General features: G+C 37.2%; 1 protein-coding gene across 1 annotated transcript in view; it reads right to left on the reverse strand.

Annotated features, from left to right (window-relative positions):
* The window catches only part of LOC122815113 (zinc finger protein 883-like), a 66,970-nt gene that overhangs the window by 32,361 nt on the left and 17,589 nt on the right, over window positions 1–17,020 (reverse strand). The window lies entirely within an intron of this gene.

The raw sequence follows: 17,020 nt of genomic DNA on the forward strand, positions 1-17,020 counted from the left end.
TGCCGGGGGGATACATTTCCATAAGAACAAGAAACTTGATTAAGGTGAAAGGCAAAAAAGAAAAGAAAAAAGGAAGATGTTAAACTAGAACTTTAAAAACTGAAATAAACAAGCTGGACAAACATAGTGTGAGCCACGATCAAGAAACAATTTATATAACAATAGCAAGCATAATAGGAAACCATTTTACAGAACCAGAAGATGTGGTAGGAATAAAGACATACAAACTGATAAACTGTGTGTAGATTCTACAGTTTATTCTCAGACATAACAGATTATACATATGTTTACAAAATCTTATGCAAAGCAGTTTGGCTCCACAAAGGAGGCGATAAATTGTCTTAGTAACATACAGAAAACCTCAGATACTGAAATCAAATTAGATTACACTGAAAGAAAGAACTATACAAACTAGACTCAAATAAAGCACAGGATTGACAACGGATTAGTAATCATGAAACAAATGTGCTGTGATATCATTTATATTGACTTACTTTCAGCACAGGGTCATACACAAAACACTGATCAATAAATTAGTACAAGTAGGTATTGATATACTCTTGATAAGATGGATAGCTGCATGGCTTACAAACAGGACATGGCAAGTATAATACAGCAACTGGACAGGTGAAATCCCTGGTTCCAGTCAGGGTGTCCCACACAGCCCTGTCCTAGGCCCTTACTTGTTTAGATTGTATATTTCAGACCCAACGTTTTCATCTGATGTGTTCTACAGTCTATATACAGACGACCTGAAATTGCGTAAACTGATTATGTGCGTTACAGATAGGGCACACCTGCAAAAGCACTTGACTAAACTGATCATTTGGGCACAAGGGAATAATATGCTGATAAATACACAAAAAATAAGCTTAAGAGATTTGGGAAACACAGACTGAAAGGTGAGTATTTAATACAGCACACAGTGATTGAAACTTAAGGACCTAAGTATATTGGTAGATCCAACTTTGAGTTTTTCTAATCATATCAGCCAATTGGTTAATGACATTTTTAAAACTATAGGTTGTATAAAAAGATTTGTAAAAATCTAGAAAATTAGAAATGACGAATTCATTCTTTGTTAGTTAAATTAGACCCAAACTTGAGTATATGGAATAATGACATGGAAACCTTATAAGAAAACAAGTATGAATAAACTGGAAAGAGTGCAGTGGAAATGTATGATGGGATCTATGGATGTGAAAATGTAAGTTATTTAAAATATTTGAACTTGTACAGTGTCGCATAGATATTTAAGGGGAGACCTTATTCAGGTATGTAGGGCATTTAGAGACAACTACCTCTGGGAATGTTTGGGGTTAACAAAGAATAGCAGAGAATCATCAGACAATGTCTGCAGGTCATTATATAGGGATGAGAGATGTACTTATTGGTTCTCTGAGATAGTAGCTGATGCATGGAATAGATTACTAAATTACATTAAAACAAGCACTAGTTTAAATATTTTTAAGAACAACCTAGACATTTACCATGGGAATATCAGTTTTGGTACAATGCCCTCCTAGCCTGCTAATGTTATTCCCATAACAACCTGGACACTTATTATGAGAATAACAGTTTTGGTATATAGGCAGGCTATGAGGGTATTATTGCCTGTGCCTGAAACATTTGTATGTATGCAAGTATGAAACATAAAAAAAACAGAAAGTTCCGCATGCAAAACTAAAAACTAAATAACCCAAAAACTGCAAGCAAAGTACTAGTGAACCAGCAAAAAAAAGAGCCGTGTAAAAACCAAATTTGTTCAACGTTTTATTCAATGTTAAGCGCTTTCGTCTTACAAGTAGGAGACTTCAGCAGAACATCATTAACAATTCACCACTCAATTTATATGTAAAATCACATGAAGTATCTCAACCAATACAGCGTAAAATAATTAAATACCCAAATGAGTAACAAAACCACTTCCTAAAACACGAAAAATGCAAGACTAAACACAAAAAAATAAGACTGTTAAAGTACTAAAATTTATATGATGTAAACATTAATGCAAGGTGAAAACCCTAAAATATATCCATCCATCCATAACCCCTTTTTTCACATTTTTGCACATGGGGTCAGGGTGTCACTTCAACAGTGAATGGTATTCCAAATAATAAAGAAATATATAAATATTTTATACAAAAATAGTTTACAGCTTAGCTGCACATATTTTTAACATACTGGTTATAGAAATACTGTCATTTACCACCAGGACACAATCCAGCATCCAATTTTAACTGCCAAAGCAGCTCCCTGTATTCTATCCTGGTTTTCCAGGATCCATCCCCATAATTAAAGGGAACCTGGTTTAAAACAAGAAAACGTGAAATTACTGGAACCACAAACTTCAGTATGCCTAACCAAGCTGGGAGAATCAATTTGGTCTTCAATATCATATGCATGTTCATAAATCTATTTTTTAAAAAAAAGTTCCGTGTTTCTTACATAAAACCCTGGACAGCTTATATAATAAGCTAAATAAATCAACCCTTTGCAATTGCAATTACAATATCTCTTTGAGTTAATATTCGTATTTCTAGCAGATAGATACATTTTCTCAGTATTACTCAAATATTTACATTGACGGCAGACAGCACAGTTACTCAAATATTTACATTGACGGCAGACAGCATAGTTACTCAAATATTTACATTGACGGCAGACAGCACAGTTACTCAAATATTTACATTGACAGTAGACAGCACAGTTACTCAAATATTTACATTGACGGCAGACAGCACAGTTATTCAAATATTTACATTGCCGGCAGACAGCATAGTTACTCAAATATTTACATTGACGGCAGACAGCACAGTTACTCAAATATTTACATTGACGGCAGACAGCACAGTTATTCAAATATTTACATTGACGGCAGACAGCACAGTTATTCAAATATTTACATTGACAGCAGACAGCACAGTTACTCAAATATTTACATTGACGGCAGACAGCATAGTTACTCAAATATTTACACTGATGGCAGACAGCACAGTTAAAGGTTTCCACTCTCTTACTGCAATGTGAAGTATCATTCAAAGGGGTTTTTCCCCAAATTTCTTTAATATTTTTATTCCTTTTCCTCACAAAACTTGGTTACCTGGAATAAACTCATTAATCTCTGGGAAGCGTATCAATACATTCCAGTGTTGAATTATGATATTGTTAAAATTCCTTGCTTTAAAATTGAAATTATAAACAAATAGATTGCTAACTGATTCTCTTGAATTCATCTCGTCCATGGCATCAGGGGAACTTTCAGCCCCAAACGGGCTTAATTTTTTCCCCATTCATTAATAATCTTGCCTGTAAAAATACCTGAATGAAACCGGCCAGCATCCCTGTCTTTATAAAAATTAACATCTAATTAACAAAATCCTTTTAATTATACAGGTGGATCCCAGGAACCCAGGACAGAATAGAGGAAGCTACTTTGGCAGTTAAAATTGGATGTTGGGTCGTATCCTGGTTTAATGACAGTATTTCCATCACTAGGGTGTTAAAAATACATGCAGCTAAGCTGTAAAATATTTATATATTTTTTTAGTATTACAAAAATTGCTACTTATATATTTTAGGGTTTTCACCTTGCATTAATGTTTACATCATATATATTTTATTACTTTAACAATCTTAAGTTTTATGTTTAGTGTGGCATTTTATTTGTTTTAGAAAATGGATTTGTTACTCATTTGGTTATTTAATTATTTTTGTTAGATTGGTTGAGATACATCATGTGATTGATGATTTTACATATAAATTGTTTGACCAATTAATTTTTAATGATGTTCTGATGAAGTTTTCTATTTGTAGGACAAAAGCACTTAACATCGAGTAAAATGTTGAACAAATTCAATTTTTACACAATTCTTTTTCCTGGTTCACAAGTATGAAACACAAGAAACATGGCTGAGATTTTAAAAGGAGAATCATGCATTCAATACGCAAGTGAAGAAATGTACCATTATTTGCCAGGCATGTGCATTCTACACTCTCTTCCATAAAAATGCATACAGCTGCTCAGATTACTGAAGGGAGAGGTGAACACTGTTAGTGAATGCCAACATTTCAATTATTCCATAGCACAAGACAGAAAAAATGGTAGTGTGTCCGCAGCAGAATTAGCATGCAACTTAAACGTGCAGGTCAGTACGTGGTCACCTACGCAATGTCCAGAGCTAGAACAGTCTCTGACCAGAACATGAAAACATATCAGGTACTTGATTCAGGTTATCCGTGATGTGCTTGTATCACAAAAGACTCCACCCAACCTAAGAAGGAAGGCAGTCCTTGCTGAAGATCAATGCAAAAACACATGCATTTAATGATCAGTTAAGCTATTCAAAAAGTGGTCTGTAGAATACAAAAGCGATAAAGCCATTTGTTAAAATGATTTTATAATAGTCTGTCAGTTACTGAAGAGGATTAAGGCTATGAGCTGTTAACGAGCAGTTTCCGGTAGTTCAGGATTTGATTCCCACTCTGCCTCCATTTGCCTGCTGTGCAGCTAGGAGCAACACACTTAACCAAATAGCATTTCCAGTCTGAGTGTGAAAAAGATCCATGTGGATGAGTGCTCTACTCCCGTTAACAAATACAAAGATACAAACAACCAAATATTTAAATGAAAAGGGAATAAAGGAGGCATTAAATCAGGAGAGAATATATAAATAAATAAATAAACTTTGCTAAAAAGTCTACGTTAAGACTCACTGTGCACTGAATAACAGATGACAACACAGGAGGTAAAGCATCAGAGATTTGTATAAGGCAGTAGGACTGACTATTACGTTGACTTAAACATGCCACTGACACAACTGCAAGTGTCACATATTCTTGCAGTGAAACAAGTACAGACAGTAGTACTTTAGATCAAAACCCCAAATAATAATATTCAATTCAGTTTCTCGTCATACCTTAGGGAAGTTGATTCCAAGCTGCATGTAACAGCTTGCTGAAGACTTTTCACCTAGCACTAGATTACAGTATGGTTGCTCCACTGTAAGTGCACCTTGGTCTGTTGACTTTAGGATATAACTCAAGGATTTAATTTGCAGTCCCTGACCTAGCAGTGGCAATAGTCGATATGTAGCAGTTGAAAAAATAAGGCAACCAAGCAAAATGTAGGCTCTGACAGCAATAGGAATCTACATGGCCCTTTATAATATGTGATAGTGGTGTTCATGTGGCCTGAAAGGAGACAGATCTGCAAATCTTGTTGAGATTGAGAATAAATATACTGTCAGTACAGTTAAGAGCCACCACATGGGGATGCTTTCTAACTTTGGGATAAGAAGATGGAAGGTTATAGCTCTTGGAACATCCAGGGCAAGAAGGTTAGACAGTTTATAACCAAGTTCAGGTTGCTCAAGTAGTCTGTCTTCTTACCATTATTGGTACCTGGAGTATGACACCATCAGAACAAGCCACAAGCCACAGTATTTCTGCTGTTGGGTTTAACAGACAGGGATATATGGTCATAAAACATGTATTATGGAAGCATCAAGTTTTGACTGGGAACCAACGATAACAATGTCAGGTCCCAGTGGCCTTATGGATAAGGCACTAGCCTCCTAAGCCAGGAATTGTGGGCTTGAATCCCACCTGGCTGACATAATTTTTTTGGGTTGGGGGTTAGCATAATAGCTAAATTTTACCTCATAGACATAAAGTACAGGGTTTGATTCTCACTTTTGAAGGGAAATTGGGGATAGGCTTAAAATGGCCTGCAAAGGCAACTAGCCTAATACTTACCTATGAACAATTCCAGTTAACTGTTAGCATATTGTTAATTAAGCGATGCAATATATGGTACTACTTCTTTATGAGTTTGACATCTTTAGCAGTGCTCACAGCATCGGTATATTAAGCCTTTGATCTGGTTTCCAGTGCATAGTTGCACAGTCTGTTAAGTAAATCTGAAGGCTTGGCAGCACATCACTTTATGTCCACCTACCTTACTGCATCATATTCCTCCAAATTTTATATGGTATTAATAAGTTAAATCAGAATCACAGCCTGATAACAAAGATGAACTAATTTCACCTTTTGCTGAGAAATGGTGTAGCTACAGCTTCAGGAAAGCATTTGCCAAAGGGCAAACCAGTATGAAAACAGGAAATAGAAGATTCAGAAACTGCAACAACTCCTGACTGTAAGCAGGACATCTAAGAAAGTACACTGTAGCAAGCGTCAGTATATAGTAAGAGACGTACATGACACCTATAAGACATACGGATATCGAGGGCACAGACACAGAACAACTGGTACACTGTAGCAAGCATCAGTATATAGTAAGAAAAGTACATGACGTATAAGACATATGGATATTGAGGGCACAGACACAGAACAACTGGTACACTGTAGCAAGCATCAGTATATAGTAAGAGACGTACATGACACGTATAAGACATAGGGATATTGAGGGCACAGACACAGAACAACTGGTACACTGTAGCAAGCGTCAGTATATAGTAAGAGAAGTACATGACACGTGTAAGACATACGTATACTGAGGGCACAGACAGAACAACTGGTACACTGTAGCAAGCATCAGTATATAGTAAGAGACATACATGACACGTATAAGACATATGGATATCGAGGGCACAGACACAGAACAACTGGTACACTGTAGCAAGCGTCAGTATATAGTAAGAGACGTACATGACACGTATAAGACATATGGATATTGAGGGCACAGACAGAGAACAACTGGTACACTGTAGCAAGCATCAGTATATAGTAAGAGAAGTACATGCCACGTACAAGACATACGTATATCGAGAGCACAGACACAGAACAACTGGTACACTGTAGCAAGAGTCAGTATATAGTAAGAGAAGTACATGACACGTGTAAGACATATGGATATTGAGGGCACAGACACAGAACAACTGGTACACTGTAGCAAGTGTCAGTATATAGTAAGAGACGTACATGACACGTATAAAACCTACGTATATCGAGAGCACAGACAGAACAACTGGTACACTGTAGCAAGCGTCATTATATAGTAAGAGACGTACATGACACGTATAAGACATTTGGATATTGAGGGCACAGACACAGAACAACTGGTACACTGTAGCAAGCGTCAGTATATAGTAAGATAAGTACATGACACGTACAAGACATATGGATATTGAGGGCACAGACACAGAACAACTGGTACACTGTAGCAAGCGTCAGTATATAGTAAGAGAAGTACATGACACGTACAAGACATATGGATATTGAGGGCACAGACACAGAACAACTGGTACACTGTAGCAAGCGTCAGTATATAGTAAGAGAAGTACATGACACGTATAAGACATATGGATATCGAGGGCACAGACACAGAACAACTGGTACACTGTAGCAAGCGTCAGTATATAGTAAGAGAAGTACATGACACGTATAAGACATATGGATATCGAGGGCACAGACAGAACAACTAGTACACTGTAATAAGCGTCAGTATATAGTAAGAGAAGTACATGACACGTATAAGACATATGGATATCGAGGGCACAGACACAGAACAACAGGTACACTGTAGCAAGCGTCAGTATATAGTAAGAGAAGTACATGACATGTATAAGATATATGGATATTGAGGGCACAGACACAGAACAACTGGTACACTGTAGCAAGCGTCAGTATATAGTAAGAGAAGTACATGACATGTATAAGACATACGGATATCGAGGGCACAGACACAGAACAACTGGTACACTGTAGCAAGCATCAGTATATAGTAAGAGACGTACATGACACGTATAAGACATAGGGATATTGAGGGCACAGACACAGAACAACTGGTACACTGTAGCAAGCGTCAGTATATAGTAAGAGAAGTACATGACACGTGTAAGACATACGTATACTGAGGGCACAGACAGAACAACTGGTACACTGTAGCAAGCATCAGTATATAGTAAGAGACATACATGACACGTATAAGACATATGGATATTGAGGGCACAGAACAACTGGTACACTGTAGCAAGTGTCAGTATATAGTAAGAGAAGTACATGGCACGTATAAGACATATGGATATTGAGGGCACAGACAGAACAACTGTCAATAAGAAAACTATTTAGCACATATTTACCACTTGTTCTTTGCGAGTCCACAAGATCCTCTGTAAAACAATGATGTTTATGTTAATAAACAAAGGAAGAAACCAACGACTGACATACAGACAAACATTTTATTTTCATTCTCTGGGGCAGGCTCCTCATCTACGTGAAGAGTTCCTCCCTAACTTTTTTTTAAGTACAACTTGGACTAATGGATAGATAATCAGAAATTCACACCTAGTCTGGCACCTATGTCTCTGATGAACAGAGGCAGTCAGTAAATCAATTTATAAATAAAGTTTGTGGGTCATTTGGCTTGCATGACTAAGCTTATAACGGCCCTGGTGTCAAAGTCTTGTCATTACAAGTGAAGTTAGAGAGTAAGTTGGGGAGGCTCAGGCAGGGAGTCCCATCACCCACATTAAGTGAGAGTGGGTTCTTGTTATTTCATTATACTGCTAACTAGCAGCTAATATCACTGTCTGAACTGTACTCTTATAGTCTGACTCAGACAGGAAATGCACAATGGTTAGCCGAAACCCCAGAGGCGATCGCATCTGAGGGTAAGGAAAAAGGCAAATGCTACTTAAGCCACTGCAAAGGCTAGGTTTTAGACTCAGAGTAAAAATGTTGTTAAAGGTTGACGGGCTGGCATGTTTCAGGATGTCAACATTCCTTACTGTATGCAGAGTATATAAAGAAGGGATTGATGTTGTAAGTACAAAAACAGCAGTTGACAACTGAATCTCTGCTGTGTTCCTTCCAATTCTCATACCAAGCTCAAAATGTCTCCTTTCCTGTATATCTTCAAACTGTTGTTAAACTCTATTCCATTTTATGAATTTCTGCATTTCTACAGATTTCTTCCTTGCGCAAGTAACCATATTTTGAGAAGGATACCGCCATCTTAGGAACATGTAGTTATTTATTTGCATGCATCTGTTTAGCAGGTACAACACTCATCCCCATGTACTCAGACTCAGCTTAGAAGCACTGTCCGGTTAAGTAACTTGATCAAACTATGGATTGAACAGGTATAGCACTCATCCTCATGTACCTTTTTCGGACTTGGCATGGAAGCACTGTCCGGTTAAGTAACTTGATCAAACTATGGACAATACTCTGTAGTTTTAACAACTCCTAACCTTTGTTTTGAAATGGACCTTGGCTGCAATTTTAAAGCTGTTGTGTGCTGGCTGTATCATGACACTCAATTCTTTTCATAACAATCAAAAACATAAGTTTGATTCACAGTGTCCACTTTTTAATGGACAGTAGAGAAGCAAACATCCGTGCCTATTCATTAGAGTATAAATGTATTAGCTTTCTTGTTTGTTTGACTGTTTGCCCATTTACATCAGCTAACAAGGTCAGCAAAGTGACTTCACTTATCATTTGGCTGTTTGTCACATGGTTAGAGCTCTTCACTGATGTCATGTGGGGTGGTACTGTTATCTTGGTTACGTCACATGGTTAGAGCTCTTCACTGATGTCATGTGGGGCGGTATGGCTATCCTGATTATGTCACATGGTTAGAACTCTTCACTGATGTCATGTGGGGCGGTACTGTTATCTTGGTTATGTCACATGGTTAGAGCTCTTCACTGATGTCATGTGGGGCGGTACTGTTATCTTGGTTATGTCACGTGGTTAGAGCTCTTCACTGATGTCATGTAGGGGCGGTACTGTTATCCTTATGTCACATGTTTAGAGCTCTTTACTGATGTCATGTGGGGTGGTATTGTTATCATGGTTATGTTACATGGTTAGAGCTTTTCACTGATGTCATGTGGGGGCGGTACTGTTATCCTCATTATGTCACATGTTTAGAGCTCTTCAATGATGTCATGTGGGGCGGTTATCCTGATTATGTCACGTGGTTAGAGCTCTTCACTGATGTCATGTGGGGCAGTACTGTTATCCTGATTTTCTCACAAGGTTAGAGCTCTTCACTGATGTCATGTGAGGCAGTACTGTTATCCCGATTATGTCACATGGTTAGAGCTCTTCAATGATGTCATGTCGGGTGGTACTGTTATCCTGATTATGTGAAGCAGAACCAGTACTTCTGATTTGATGCTGATATTTGTAAAGTTTCAAAGAAAACAGTAAATCTCATTTTAAACATGAAATAGTAACACCATTGCAATATTTACATTCTGTTCACTATTTCTTGTGCAATGCAAAAAGCACAACTTGTATTTTAAGAGAAGAGTAGTTTTAAAGATAAGTTATTTGGCCTGATAGGCACACCTGTCAGTAATTAAATAAATGGCAACAAAAGTAGTTAAAATATATGATGGTTAGTTGCTGCAAAAATATCTATTAACCTGCATTAAGTAGTCACCTTCCTCTGTGTGGTCTTATGTACACATCTGTAGTAAACAGTAAAATAACCTATATATATATATATATATATATATGTATATAATGTACACACACACACACATATATATATATATATATATATATATATATATATATATATATATATATATATATATATACACACACACACGGGTCTACTATATTTGATTGAAAGTTCATTTAATTGAAAATGAAATCACTAGAGCACTTCGCTGAAACTTCATTTCACTGAAAATTCAATTGACTGAAACTCATTTCATTGAAAGTTATATACGGCCTTTTCCCCCACTGTAGTGTCGTCCTGGAATTAGCATATATTGTAAGGGGGTGTGGGGGGCCCAGTCCCCCACATTGTGGGGTGTGGTGGGGTGAAGCCCCCCACATATTATAAACATATTAAACTATATACATGGAAACTTACAAGTGTAATGAATAACTGTTTGCAGAAGACAATATATAACTAAAGTATGTGGGGGGCTGTGCCCCCCCCCCTACTATATATACTAACTCCAAGATCGCACTACAGTGGGGATAAAGCCATATATAACTTTCATTGAAATGGCTTTCAGTCAAATGAGTTTTCAGTGAAGTGCACTTTCAGTGAAGCGGCCCTAGTGATTTCATTTTCAACTAAATGAACTTTCAATCAAACATAATAGACCCATATATATATATACACACACACACACACACACACACACACACACACACACACACACACACACACACACACACACACACACACACACACACACAGTGTATATGTAAATAATGTCATTGCCATTTTAATACTAATCTATAGCAATGTAATCTTAAGAATAAGTTTCTGTAATGCAATCCAAGTCTTAAGCCTGGGCAGTTGGGTTCATGATACTGAATCGGTAATAGCATTTATGCTATGCTACCATGTTGTTTGTAATAAAGTCACTTTTGCTGATACTTATACTGAATTCTGTCATTTCTAAGATGATCCTCACTGAAAGCAGCCTGAATTTTGTAGGCCCACCTGACACAATGTCAGAAGTAGGATTTTCTTGACAAATGAAAACCAAAAAACATCTTTGTAAATTAGGAGACCAGGCTACACCATGGCGTGATGTTAAGTTTACTGCCATTACTAAAGATCAGTATATTACCTCATACAATCCATGTTTTTACTGAATATAAACTGTGCAATGTTGAAACACATATTTCGTCTGCCTTGACAAAATTTAACCTACCTGAGCCACTTGACTTCTGAATACCTGATAGAGACAGAGATTCACCCACTTTCACGTAGCAATGAAATTATATAAAGAATTAGAAGAAATCTTCGCTTTTCCGAGCCAAAACCTGTCACAAAAGTTACAGCTTGAAGTTAATTTAACTTTTGACCAGGCAATACAAACAGCCAAAGAGGATGAATGGTGAAGACAGAATTCCGCGGACTCCATAAAATCATAATATTAATCAGATTACGCGGACTACATAAAATCATAATACTAATCAGATTACGCGGACATTTACGAAGCAGAGTGACAGCAAATCTGGCAAGAGTTAGAGGCACAACTATTACCATAATGATTTAGAACAGTATGGAGCACATGGCAGAAAGGGCTACGAAATGTCAGAGACTGGGACATTCTGCTGTTGTTTAAAAGACTAAGCAAATCAAAGAGGTTACCAGTGCAAATGTTGATTAAACTAAAAACAATGTGCAGAAAACATTTTCCCAGGATCATTGTTACCCTGTCAGATGAACAGGATGACTAGGAATTTAAAATTCTGATTCAAGTAATTATGAGTTTTAAAACAGATATACGACTTGATGTTAGTGGGGTATCACATACTGCATTCAGAAGTCACATATGCATACAGACGTCACATGGAGCGTCTGCAGTTGGATGAGGCAGAGTCTAAAATTCATTGCCTTACAAGTAACTCCAAGTGCAGATGTAGATTTCTAGCCATATATATGAGTGGAGAAGGGACAGGTCTGAGTTTTGGGGTAACAATTTGAAATGTCTGGACCCACTACAGTGAGTCCTAAAAAGCAGACACTGAATGACCGAAAGATTGGACTTGCACATACTAAGTCTGAGAAGCCATTTCTCTGAATATTCCTTTTTCTCTGGGGTATGGCTATCTCAGGGTTATTATATATAAGGGGGAAGTGCGGCTTAGGGCATGCCACAGAATAGGCTAGCTAGAAGGCCTGCATTATTTTCAGTCTGTAAATTACAGCAAATAACTGATATGGGCTGGGAGGGGGCATGCTGCAGTCATGGCAGCATCTTACTAACTTGTTTGCTCACTTTGGACACAGAAAACGTGACAAATACAAAACTCCACTATAAATAGAGGGAACAGACTGCACTGGCACGATATGACTGACTCAGCGATCAAGTAGGGGTGATGATGTCAGATTGGTCACTATGGTCGATCTGAAGTCTGTGTGATGCTGCTGTGGCTGGTTGGCTGCGTGATCCCACCATCTAGCAGACTGACCTAGAGGTCTATGACCATGATGCATTCTACCTGCTCCTCCTGTTTACTACATTGGGTCTGTTGCTGCAGGCCTCTGATGCTGTTTGTGGCTGATGCTGAAAACTGTGACCCTCTGTGGATGTCATTGTTATGGTTTGCTGCTGTTGGAGTGGTGATAGAAGAAGCAGAAAGGGAGGAAGTGGCAACCAGGCATTAAGAAGAACAGTTCAGCTGAAGCAGATTAAAGAAATAAGCAAGTGTTTCCATTTCCAAGTCTTACATTTTCTACTGTAGTGTTACCAGAAGCATGAAACCTGTGTCTGTCTTAAGTATGTTTTGTACAATCTCACTGTAAAAGAATGAGGAAGGGGAGGGGTAAAAGGCATGTGAGTACAACAGACAGCCTTAGTCGACATGGTATTAGTGCTGAGGAGTTAACATCTTTTTTTAGTTACTGCCCATCAACTGTAATAAATCTGCGGGGTACAAGAATGTTGCATTTTTTTGCCCTGAACACACGGTAATAATTACACTATTCATACACAAAAAGTGTTGTTCGAAAAGACTTGGGCTAGTGGGGTGAAGGATAAAACCTGCAAGCTTGCGTTCATCTGCATATTTTATGAGTGCGATACCTAGCATCAGTCAGTTTTGACACGTGAAAGAAGATGACAAAAAGGAGAGGGCATCCTGAACATAGCCTTGAAAGACACCACTAGTGAAAAGACGAGTTGAGGATAGGAGTTTTCTTAGTCTTATCCATGCATAGTGTATTACCACGGACCCAAGTCATTACAGTTTTATTTACACCTTTGATTCTTGAATTTATGCACGATTCCCTCACAGGATAGAACGCTGAACCCTTTAGCTAGATGCGCTGATTGAGATAAATTGCATAGGCAGATAAACCTTTATTCAAGGCATAAGTCACACTCACAAAGAAATTTGTCAAGTTAAGCATGCAAGATCTACCTTGATGGGTTACCATTTTTCTTCCCCTGAGAAATTTCCATAATGATTCTCTACTGCACCTGGCCCATGCAATTTATTTTTTTTTATTTTTGTTTACTGGGGTAGTGCACTGATCAATTACTGACTCCTTTCAGGCTCAGCCTGGTGAAATACAAAACATTTCCCAAACAAAATATACAGAAATGAAAGCAATAGCTGAGTAGTTCAGATTAATCACATAGAAGAAAACTAAATATATATTCTAGTGAACAAGCAAAGTTGCACGTAATATGCTTGTGAAGATAATCAGGCTGAAATTATTGGGGCCTTAGCTTATGAATTGGGACTATAACCTGCTTCTGGAGATCAGAGAAACAAAAAGGTTATGTCGTATTACAAATGTGCATAAAGGGGAACATTAGGCTATTTCAGTGTACAAATTAGGCTTCCTGGTATGCCATCTGGCCCCATCGAGTTAGTGGTTATGATCATACGGATGGCACAGGTGACAAGTTGAAATGTAATTTCTGATACACTTTGTTGCAGGGAGTAATGTACTGGATTAAATTTGGTAGCATAAACTTTAGTTTAGGTGCGTATGCTAGCGTATGCTGTTGGGTCTGTTATGGTGACATCACGCTCATGTAGCGCATTATATTCCTTTTCCTGTTTCCCATTCTCCAAGTGCGTATGCTAGCGTGTGCTGTTGGTTCTGTTATTGTGACATCATGTTCATGTAGTGCATTATATTCTTTTTCTTGTCTCCCATTCCTTCTGTGGATGTGAATACAGAAGAGCATTCTGTCATCCATATTGATAGCAACTTTTATCTCAAAACAAGCTATGCCTCTTGACTGTTAGTGGATGGAGAGAACCTTAGCCTTGAAGCAATGGGTTCAGTAGAGTTTCAAAGCTTTGTAAGCTCTTTTCTTTAGGTTGACTAATTTATTGATTTCATAATTCTGCAGAATTTTCTACTGTATGCCTACTTGTGATGACTTCAGCAATGTGGCTGATTAAAGTAAGGTAGACAGTCATTAACAATGTTGCAAAGGGGTCTAATATATGGTCCCAGCTCACTGATCCTTCAGAGGAGATGCTACACCAAAGTCCTGTCTGCCTGAAAATGTGGTAGCTCAGGTGGATGTAAGTGATCGCATGGCACTTACTGGAAAAAACAGGTTTTATTTACATCTTTCCTTATTTAGACTTCTTTATATTACTTACACATTCATACACATTCATATTCATAACATATATTTTGTCATTTATTTCCATTCTTTGTAAAGATTAATATAAAATCTACACAAAAAACAATTTCTGTTTTCATTTCAAATTAAAAAGAAATCTGATTTTAAGCCAATAGCAAATATATTTTAAAATGTATCTGTTCACCATCCTTTCTTCCACAAATATCCATTTATTTCATCTAACACACCTTCATTGTCTTTCTTTTTACTATACAATCATCCTTTATATTTTCTTTTATATAATATCCAGATTATTATAAACAACATTCTGTCTCAGTTTGTTTACTGAATTTTCAAAAACATGAATAAGCAGAAAAACAAATGTATATGAATTCAACAATACAGACAGAGAAAAACTACTAAGGCATACATATTACTGACTGATTAACCATGGTAATCTGCATTACGGGACGTGCAACAAATTGTCCAAGTACTTACTTTACTAGCATACATTTTTAAAAACAATAACTCCATGATGCTTTTTATACTCTTAACTAGAGTAACAAAACAATCAGTAGCCATCTGCTTCCAATAAGCTCCATCACTCCGGGGTGAAGGAATACATTCTCCATATATGCTTCACCTGTTAGCATGGAAGAAACTAAACTAAAAAAGTGTCCTGGGTCTTACTAGACTGACATATCTAGTTTTGTGTTTCTTCTTGTTATGTCTAGCAAAGCTAGACTTCTAACTGTGTGATACCTTAAACCTCTTGCATCAGAGGCCTTATGCGATATATGCAAATCACCCTTTAAGGATATCAGGTGTTTCAGCTAAATGCCAATTCTGAATGTCCATGACTTTTTCTTTTACTTTCATTTTTAAGTCTATTTATGGACACCTTCAGGCCATTAAAGACAAACCCCTCTAGCTGTGGACATGCATGTTTCTGCCTTCTTATGACATCATCAGCACAGCATAAGAGGAATGTTTTACTTTTGGAAACACAGGGTTGTCATACCCAACTGATATCCATTTGCATATATCCCATGAGGCCTCTGATGCAAGAGGTTTAAGGTATCACACAGATAGAAGTCTAACTTTGCTAGATTTTTCTTTTTGTGTTTTTTAACCAGTTGGTTATCTGTGTGACCTTTTTACTCTTTGTTTTAGTTTGTTAGTTGGGATATTTTGTAGATACCCTAATGTTTATGGATATCAGCTGGGTATGACAAACCTGTGTTTCCAAAAGTCAAACATTCCTCTTATGTTGTGCTGATTATGTCAAAAGAAGAAACATGCATATCCGCAGCTAGTGGTCTTTGGCTTTAATGGCCTGAAATTTTCCATAAACAGACTTAAAAATGAAAGTAAAAAAAAAATCATGGACATTCAGAATCGCCATCCAGCTGAAACACCGGATATCCTTAAAGGGTGATCTGCATATATCCCATGAAGCTCTGATCCAAGAGGTTTAAGGTATCACACAGAAGTCTAGCTTTGCTAGATTTTTCTTTTTGTGTTTTTTAATCAGTTGGTTATCTGTGTGACCTTTTTACTCTGTTTTAGTTTCTTCTTGTTATGCACACTTGGAATTAAAATGTTCAAATCTAGGACAGAACAGATGGGTACAACGAACACCTACTACTTAAGTGAACTTCAGTCTTCTCATGCTGAGCCATCTTTAACGATGCATAATATCAGGACCGCAGTAACTTCCAGCACTCAGTTATATGTGGAGAAGTGGTAAACTTCCAATGACTGGTTATTTATTTATTTTTAAATGTTGTTGCTCCTAAAAATCATAATGTTCAGAAACAGGAAGGTTGTAAATTTTAATAATGACACCATAAATTGCTAGATCCCTCTTATTATGTCCCATGTTTTAATTTCTTCTTTCTCAAATTTTTCACATAACATCATATCCACCATTATATGTTTCTCATTTAGATTTCTTTTTAAAAATGTACTTCTCC

The sequence above is a fragment of the Protopterus annectens genome, chromosome 11.part0 (genome assembly GCF_019279795.1).
Source record: "Protopterus annectens isolate FY-2018-M chromosome 11.part0, PAN1.0, whole genome shotgun sequence".
NCBI lineage: Eukaryota > Metazoa > Chordata > Ceratodontiformes > Protopteridae > Protopterus > Protopterus annectens.